The sequence below is a fragment of the Leuresthes tenuis genome, unplaced genomic scaffold (genome assembly GCF_036924035.1).
Source record: "Leuresthes tenuis unplaced genomic scaffold, fLeuTen1.0.hap1 SCAF_17, whole genome shotgun sequence".
NCBI lineage: Eukaryota > Metazoa > Chordata > Actinopteri > Atheriniformes > Atherinopsidae > Leuresthes > Leuresthes tenuis.
In genome coordinates, this window is record NW_027325371.1 from 28,641,829 (window position 1) to 28,651,385 (window position 9,557).

Sequence of the window (9,557 nt, forward strand, 5' to 3'; positions counted from 1 at the left end):
GAACTCATGAAAATAAGCTTATTCTCGGATTCCTAAAACTTTTGATTTGCACTTTCTTTTACTGCAAAGTACAACGTTGTTTTTTGTTGAAATCTATCTAGACATTGATAAATACCAGTCGAAACTCTGCTGCCGCTTTTGATAATTTATGGTTGGGCATTCTTACCTTTTCTTACCCGCTTTTTACAAATTATGATCTTACATTCACACCTACTTGCAGTCGAACACCTTCTCATCCACTTATGATCATGTGCGGTTGGGCTTTCGCACCTTTTCTTACCCATTTTTCAGTAATTATGGGTGGACATTCAGACCTTCTTGCAGCCGAAAACCTCCACTCCTCTTTTGATCATACATTGTCGGGAATTCACACCTTGTCTTACCCGCTTTTTACAAACTTTAGTCGGACATTCAAACCTTCTTGCAGCTGAACCACCTCCGCTCCCTGTTTTGATCATATATGGTCTGGCAATAGTACCCTTTCTTACCCGTTTGTGAGTAATTATGGCTGGACATTCACACCTACTTGCAGCCGAACACAACCTCTCCCGCTTTTGGTGATATATGGTCCGGCATTCTTACCTTTTCTAACACATTTTTCAGCAATTATGGTTGTAGAATCACACCTACTCACAGCCGAACAACTCCGCTCCCACATTTGATAGTGTATAGTCGGGCATTCTCACCCTTTCTCAACAGCTTTTTGCAAATTATGATCTGATATTCACACCTACTTGCAGTCGAACAGCTCTGCTCCCGCTTTTGATTATGTTTGGTTGGATATACGAACATTTTCTTAACTGCTTTTTACAAACTTTGGTCGGACGTTCACACCGTCTTGCAGCCGAACACCTCCGCTTCCGCTTTTGATGGTATATAGTCGGGCATTCGAGCCTTTTCTTACCCGCCTATTACTTACTTTGGTTGGACATTCAAACCTTCTTGTAGCCGAACACATCCGCTCCTGCTTTTGATGATGTATTATTTGGCATTTGCACCTTTTCTTACCCATTTTTCATTAATTTTTGGTCGGATATTCAGACCTTCTTGCACCTGAACACCTCTGCTCCCGCTTTTGATGGTGTATAGTCGGGCTTTCGAGCCTTTTCTTCCCCGATTTTTACAAATTGTGGTTGGACATTCAGACCTTGCAGCCGAAAACCTCCGCTCCCTCTTTTGATCATACATTGTCGGGCATTCGCCCCTTGTCTTACACGGTTTTTACAAACTTTAGTCAGACATTCACACCTTGCAGCTGAACCACCTCCATTCCCTGTTTTGATCATGTGTGGTCTGGAAATACTACCTTTTCTTCCCCCGTTTGTGAGTGATTATGGCTGGACATTCACACCTACTTGCAGCCGAAAAACCACCTCTCCCGCTTTTGATGATGTATTGTCCGGCATTCTAGTCTTTTCTATCACATTTTTCAGCAATTATGATCTGACATTCACACCTACTTGCAGTCGAACAGCTCTGCTCCCGCTTTTGATTATGTTCGGTTGGATATTCAAACCTTTTCTTAACTGCTTTTTACAAACTTTGGTTGGACGTTCACACCTTCTTGTAGCCGAACACATCCGCTCCTGCTTTTGATGATGTATTATTTGGCATTTGCACCTTTTCTTACCCATTTTTCATTAATTTTTGGTCGGATATTCAGACCTTCTTGCACCTGAACACCTCTGCTCCCGCTTTTGATGGTGTATAGTCGGGCTTTCGAGCCTTTTCTTCCCCGATTTTTACAAATTGTGGTTGGACATTCAGACCTTGCAGCCGAAAACCTCCGCTCCCTCTTTTGATCATACATTGTCGGGCATTCGCCCCTTGTCTTACACGGTTTTTACAAACTTTAGTCAGACATTCACACCTTGCAGCTGAACCACCTCCATTCCCTGTTTTGATCATGTGTGGTCTGGAAATACTACCTTTTCTTCCCCCGTTTGTGAGTGATTATGGCTGGACATTCACACCTACTTGCAGCCGAAAAACCACCTCTCCCGCTTTTGATGATGTATTGTCCGGCATTCTAGTCTTTTCTATCACATTTTTCAGCAATTATGATCTGATATTCACACCTACTTGCAGTCGAACAGCTCTGCTCCCGCTTTTGATTATGTTCGGTTGGATATTCAAACCTTTTCTTAACTGCTTTTTACAAACTTTGGTCGGACGTTAACACCTTCTTGCAGCCGAACACCTCCGCTTCCGCTTTTGATAGTATATATTCGGGTATTCGAACCTTTTCTTACCCGCTTTTTACAAACCATGGTTGGACTTTCATACCTTCTTGTAGCTGAACAACTCCACTCCTGCTTTTGATGATTTATGGTTGGACATTCGCATCTTTTCCTACCCATTTTTCAGTAATTATGGGTGGATATTCACATCTTCTTGCAGCTGAACACCTCCTCTCCCGCTAATGATCATGTAAGGTTTGATATTCGAAAATTTCCTTTCATGTTTTAAAGCAATTATTAATGGACATTCACACCTACTTGCAGCCGAACACAACCTCTCTCGCTTTTGATGATGTATGGACCGGCATTTTTACCTATTCTAACACATTTTTCAGCAATTATGGTTGGAGATTCACACCTACTCACAGCCGAACAACTCCGCTCCCGCATTTGATGATGTATAGTCGGGCATTCTCACCCTTTCTCATCAGCTTTTTGAAAATTATGATCTGACATTCACACCTACTTCCAGTCGAACAGCTCTGCTCCCGCTTTTGATTATGTTTGGTTAGATATTCGAACCTTTTCTTAACTGCTTTTTACAAACTTTGGTCGGACGTTCACAATATCTTGCAGCCGAACACCTCCGCTTCCGCATTTGATGGTGTATAGTCGGGCATTCGAGCCTTTTCTTACCCACCTATTACTTACTATGGTTGGACATTCAAACCTTCTTGTAGCCGAACACATCCGCTCCTGCTTTTGATGATGTATGGTTTGGCATTCGCACCTTTTCTTACCCATTTTTCATTAATTTTTGGTCGGATATTCAGACCTTCTTGCACCTGAACACCTCTGCTCCCGCTTTTGATGGTGTATAGTCGGGCTTTCGAGCCTTTTCTTCCCCGATTTTTACAAATTGTGGTTGGACATTCAGACCTTGCAGCCGAAAACCTCCGCTCCCTCTTTTGATCATACATTGTCGGGCATTCGCCCCTTGTCTTACACGGTTTTTACAAACTTTAGTCAGACATTCACACCTTGCAGCTGAACCACCTCCATTCCCTGTTTTGATCATGTGTGGTCTGGAAATACTACCTTTTCTTCCCCCGTTTGTGAGTGATTATGGCTGGACATTCACACCTACTTGCAGCCGAAAAACCACCTCTCCCGCTTTTGATGATGTATTGTCCGGCATTCTAGTCTTTTCTATCACATTTTTCAGCAATTATGATCTGACATTCACACCTACTTGCAGTCGAACAGCTCTGCTCCCGCTTTTGATTATGTTCGGTTGGATATTCAAACCTTTTCTTAACTGCTTTTTACAAACTTTGTTTGGACGTTCACACCTTCTTGTAGCCGAACACATCCGCTCCTGCTTTTGATGATGTATTATTTGGCATTTGCACCTTTTCTTACCCATTTTTCATTAATTTTTGGTCGGATATTCAGACCTTCTTGCACCTGAACACCTCTGCTCCCGCTTTTGATGGTGTATAGTCGGGCTTTCGAGCCTTTTCTTCCCCGATTTTTACAAATTGTGGTTGGACATTCAGACCTTGCAGCCGAAAACCTCCGCTCCCTCTTTTGATCATACATTGTCGGGCATTCGCCCCTTGTCTTACACGGTTTTTACAAACTTTAGTCAGACATTCACACCTTGCAGCTGAACCACCTCCATTCCCTGTTTTGATCATGTGTGGTCTGGAAATACTACCTTTTCTTCCCCCGTTTGTGAGTGATTATGGCTGGACATTCACACCTACTTGCAGCCGAAAAACCACCTCTCCCGCTTTTGATGATGTATTGTCCGGCATTCTAGTCTTTTCTATCACATTTTTCAGAAATTATGATCTGATATTCACACCTACTTGCAGTCGAACAGCTCTGCTCCCGCTTTTGATTATGTTCGGTTGGATATTCAAACCTTTTCTTAACTGCTTTTTACAAACTTTGGTCGGACGTTAACACCTTCTTGCAGCCGAACACCTCCGCTTCCGCTTTTGATAGTATATATTCGGGTATTCGAACCTTTTCTTACCCGCTTTTTACAAACCATGGTTGGACTTTCATACCTTCTTGTAGCTGAACAACTCCACTCCTGCTTTTGATGATTTATGGTTGGACATTCGCATCTTTTCCTACCCATTTTTCAGTAATTATGGGTGGATATTCACATCTTCTTGCAGCTGAACACCTCCTCTCCCGCTAATGATCATGTAAGGTTTGATATTCGAAAATTTCCTTTCATGTTTTAAAGCAATTATTAATGGACATTCACACCTACTTGCAGCCGAACACAACCTCTCTCGCTTTTGATGATGTATGGACCGGCATTTTTACCTATTCTAACACATTTTTCAGCAATTATGGTCGGAGATTCACACCTACTCACAGCCGAACAACTCCGCTCCCGCATTTGATGATGTATAGTCGGGCATTCTCACCCTTTCTCATCAGCTTTTTGAAAATTATGATCTGACATTCACACCTACTTCCAGTCGAACAGCTCTGCTCCCGCTTTTGATTATGTTTGGTTAGATATTCGAACCTTTTCTTAACTGCTTTTTACAAACTTTGGTCGGACGTTCACAATATCTTGCAGCCGAACACCTCCGCTTCCGCATTTGATGGTGTATAGTCGGGCATTCGAGCCTTTTCTTACCCACCTATTACTTACTATGGTTGGACATTCAAACCTTCTTGTAGCCGAACACATCCGCTCCTGCTTTTGATGATGTATGGTTTGGCATTCGCACCTTTTCTTACCCATTTTTCAGTAATTATTGGTCGGACATTCAGACCTGCTTGCACCTGAACACCTCTGCTCCCGCTTTTGATGGTGTATAGTCGGGCTTTCGAGCCTTTTCTTCCCCGATTTTTACAAATTATGGTTGGACATTCAGACCTTGCAGCCGAAAACCTCCGCTCCCTCTTTTGATCATACATTGTCGGGCATTCGCCCCTTGTCTTACACGGTTTTTACAAACTTTAGTCAGACATTCACACCTTGCAGCTGAACCACCTCCATTCCCTGTTTTGATCATGTGTGGTCTGGAAATACTACCTTTTCTTCCCCCGTTTGTGAGTAATTATGGCTGGACATTCACACCTACTTGCAGCCGAAAAACCACCTCTCCCGCTTTTGATGATGTATTGTCCGGCATTCTAGTCTTTTCTATCACATTTTTCAGCAATTATGATCTGACATTCACACCTACTTGCAGTCGAACAGCTCTGCTCCCGCTTTTGATTATGTTCGGTTGGATATTCAAACCTTTTCTTAACTGCTTTTTACAATATTTGGTTGGACGTTCACACCTTCTTGCAGCCGAACACCCCCACTTCCGCTTTTGATGGTATATATTCGGGTATTCGAACCTTCTCTTACCCGCTTTTTACAAACCATGGTTGGACTTTCATACCTTCTTGTAGCTGAACAACTCCACTCCTGCTTTTGATGATTTATGGTTGGACATTCGCATCTTTTCCTACCCATTTTTCAGTAATTATGGGTGGATATTCACATCTTCTTGCAGCTGAACACCTCCTCTCCCGCTAATGATCATGTAAGGTTTGATATTCGAAAATTTTCTTTCATGTTTTAAAGCAATTATTAATGGACATTCACACCTACTTGCAGCCGAACACCACCTCTCCCGCTTTTGATGATGTATGGACCGGCATTCTTACCTTTTCTAACACATTTTTCAGCAATTATGGTTGGAGAATCACACCTACTCACAGCCGAACAACTCCGCTACCGCATTTGATGGTGTATAGTCGGGATTTCTCACCCTTTCTCATCAGCTTTTTGCAAATTATTCTCTGACATTCACACCTACTTGCAGTCGAACAGCTCTGCTCCCGCTTTTGATTATGTTTGGTTAGATATTCGAACCTTTTCTTAACTGCTTTTTTACAAACTTTGGTTGGACGTTCACACCTTCTTGCAGCCGAACACCTCCGCTCCCTCTTTTGTTGGTGTATGTTCGGGCATTCGAACCTTTTCTTACCCACTTTTTACAAACCAGGGTCGGACTTTCACACCTTTTAGTAGCCGAACAACTCCGCTCCCGCTATTGATTGTGTACAGTCGGGTATTTTAACCTTTTCTTACCCGCTTTTTACCAACTATGGTCGGACATTCACACCTTCGTACAGCGGAACACCTCCGCTCCCTCTTTTGATGGTGTATGTTCGGGTATTCAAACCTTTTCTTACCCGCTTTTTCCAAACTATGGTCGGCTATTCACAGCTTCCTCTCCACCATACTTGTATGGTTGGATATTCACACCCACTTGCATCCGAAGACCTCTGCCCCAAATTTTGTTGATATTTAGTCGGACATTCGCACCTTACCCGCTTTTGGCAAACTATGGCCTTCTTGCAGCCAAACACCTCTGATCTCGCTTTTGATGATGTAAGGTTGGGCATTCAGACCTTGCTTCACCTGCTTTTCACCAAATATAGTCGGATATTCACACCTTCTTGCAGCCGAACACTTCCGCTCCACCTTTTAGTGTTCTATCACACCTTTTTTTCACCGCATTTTATACATTATGGTTGGAAATTTTCAACCACTCTCATCCGAAGACCTCTCCTCCCGCTTTCTTTAATATATTTGAACTTTAGTCGGACATTCAAACCTTCTTGCAGCTGAACCACCTCCGCTCCCTGTTTTGATCATATATGGTCTGGCAATACTACCTTTTCTTACCCGTTTGTGAGTAATTATGGCTGGACATTCACACCTACTTGCAGCCGAACACAACCTCTCTCACTTTTGATGATGTATGGACCGGCATTTTTACCTATTCTAACACATTTTTCAGCAATTATGGTCGGAGATTCACACCTACTCACAGCCGAACAACTCCGCTCCCGCATTTGATGATGTATAGTCGGGCATTCTCACCCTTTCTCATCAGCTTTTTGAAAATTATGATCTGACATTCACACCTACTTCCAGTCGAACAGCTCTGCTCCCGCTTTTGATTATGTTTGGTTAGATATTCGAACCTTTTCTTAACTGCTTTTTACAAACTTTGGTCGGACGTTCACAATATCTTGCAGCCGAACACCTCCGCTTCCGCTTTTGATGGTGTATATTCGGGCATACGAACCTTTTCTTACCCGCTTTTTACAAACCAAGTTCGGACTTTCACACCTTCTCTTAGCTGAACAACTCCGCTCCCTCTTTTGATTGTGTACAGTTGGGTAATTTAACCTTTTCTTACCCGCTTTTTACCATCTATGGTCGGACATTCACACCGTCTTACAGCGGAACACCTCCGCTCCCTCTTTTGATGATGTATGGTTAGGCATTCGCACCTTCTCTCACCCGCCTTTTACTATGGTCGGCCATTCACAGCTTCCTCTCCACCATACTTGTATGGTGGGATATTCACACCCACTTGCATCCGAAGACCTCCGCTTCCGCTTTTGATGGGAACTGACAACATAAGAAGTCCGGACATACTTTGATAGTATATGAATAAGTGGGTAGCTACTGACAAGCATTAAGCATGTCACACAGCCCAAACATATAACATTTCAGGACACACCACACAGTTAACAACCACAGTGAAGCGTGTCAAAGCCCAAACATGTAACATTCAACAGGACACTTACACAACACATTCAAATCAAACAGTCAGACAACATACAAGAACATATACCCCAGCCGGCATTGCTCCCTGCCTATTTTCGTACAGCACACTATGTGTGCGCACACCTTTATTCACAAACTCTTCAACTTATACTCTTTTACCGAAGTTGCTACAGCTCGATTGGCCGAATACCCTTTGATCCTATTTCGGTGAATTTGACATCTGCCTTACATATAACAGATTAGCGGTTTAGCAGTTTTAATTTAGTTTGAGTGAAGGAATTCATTTTATAGCAAAATCCGAAATCGTGAAGAACTCATGAAAGTAAGCTTATTCTCGGATTCCTGAAACTTTAGATTTGCTCTTTCTTTTACTGCAAAGTACAACGTTGTTTTTTTTGTTTAAATCTTTCTAGACATGGTAAATATTAAGGACAAAGCAGTTTTCACATAGTTTGAGTGAAGGAATTCATTTTATAGATAAAATCCCAAGAGTCTGATGGGAAAAGAGAGTGAATGCGAAGTAGACTTTAACACGGCTATGGGAGCGAGCCGAGTGTGGGCTAACCAGGAGAATTGCTTGAAAGAAATGCGACCCCGAATGAGCGGTCAGAACAAAGCCTCAATACGGGATTCTCGTGGTGTTTTTGTTGCTGCCTTGTCTTTTGCACAGAGTAAAAGACAAGGCAGCCATCGAATAGGGCCCGATTGTTCCTACTTGGTCAGCCGAGGAGCAAGGGGGGGGGGAGCAAGCGTCTCAACCAAGCAAAGCTCACCATGGGGAAGGTGACTATGCCAACAAGCCTGATGCCCTGCTCCCGCAGTGACGGATAATCGTACTCTGGTTTCTCTTCATAACGTACAAGTCTTTCGCCTTTTACTAAAGATTTCTGTGGAGAGCAGCACTAATGAGTTGTTTCTATTTTTGACAGGCTTTACCTTTGCGGGTGAAGCCCTTTCTGTCTGTGCAAAAGAAATCTTGTTACTGTGCAGAGTGACTTCTCTGAGTAGAGTCGCCTTACTTGTTGCGACTGTGCCGATGTTCGAAGCTGGAGTGCAAAGTTGTTGCTTGAATGGTGCTTGCTGGAGCGTGCGGGAGTGCAAAGTTATACCATTTAAAAGGGCTGAAGAGTGCTCAGTGCAGCGGGTGGGCGACACTCTGGCCACCTTGAAAACCGAGGTTACATCCACTACCAGGGGCAGCCCAAGTTCTGCCGCAAGTGTGGTGAGCATGGGCACCTGGTTGAGGCTTGTACCAAGGTGTTATGTGGGAAGAGCAGAGAAATTGGGCAAACTTTTGGAGAGTGTCCAAATGGCAGGAAATGTAATCTCTGTGGAGAATTAAATCACCTCTTCAGAGATTGCCCTAAATCTTTTGCCAACAAATTAAAGACGGTAAAGCCACAGTCAAGCCAACAAAGAGAAGGACCAAAGGTGGCAGTTGGTGAACAAAGTGAAGAGGTTGACCCAATAAATTCAAACTTCCCGCCAAAAGCTTGGATTGGAAGTGAGGAGCAAAAAGGGGAGGGGCCTGTAGAGGCCTCACCACTCAGTGTTGAAGTCTGTGAGAATTCACAGGCAGAGGGTGGAGCTACGCTAAATGAGGAGGAAGAGCAGACAGGTGAGTCTAGTGAAGATACTCACCTCCCCGAAGGTCAACAGAAGGTCAATTTGTTGATAGGCATTCATTTATTTCTTCACTTCTGATGAAGTTTCAACAATAAACAACAAACTTTGTATTATTAGAAAGAACCAGAATCATT

The 9,557-nt window shown here is 43.2% G+C and overlaps 1 non-coding gene across 1 annotated transcript; it reads left to right on the forward strand.

The window, feature by feature from the left end:
• Window positions 1-8,630: 8,630 nt before the first annotated feature.
• LOC140274326 (U5 spliceosomal RNA) lies at window positions 8,631-8,744 on the forward strand. The gene has a single exon (XR_011908291.1). It is a non-coding gene; the product is annotated as a U5 spliceosomal RNA (small nuclear RNA).
• Window positions 8,745-9,557: the final 813 nt, after the last annotated feature.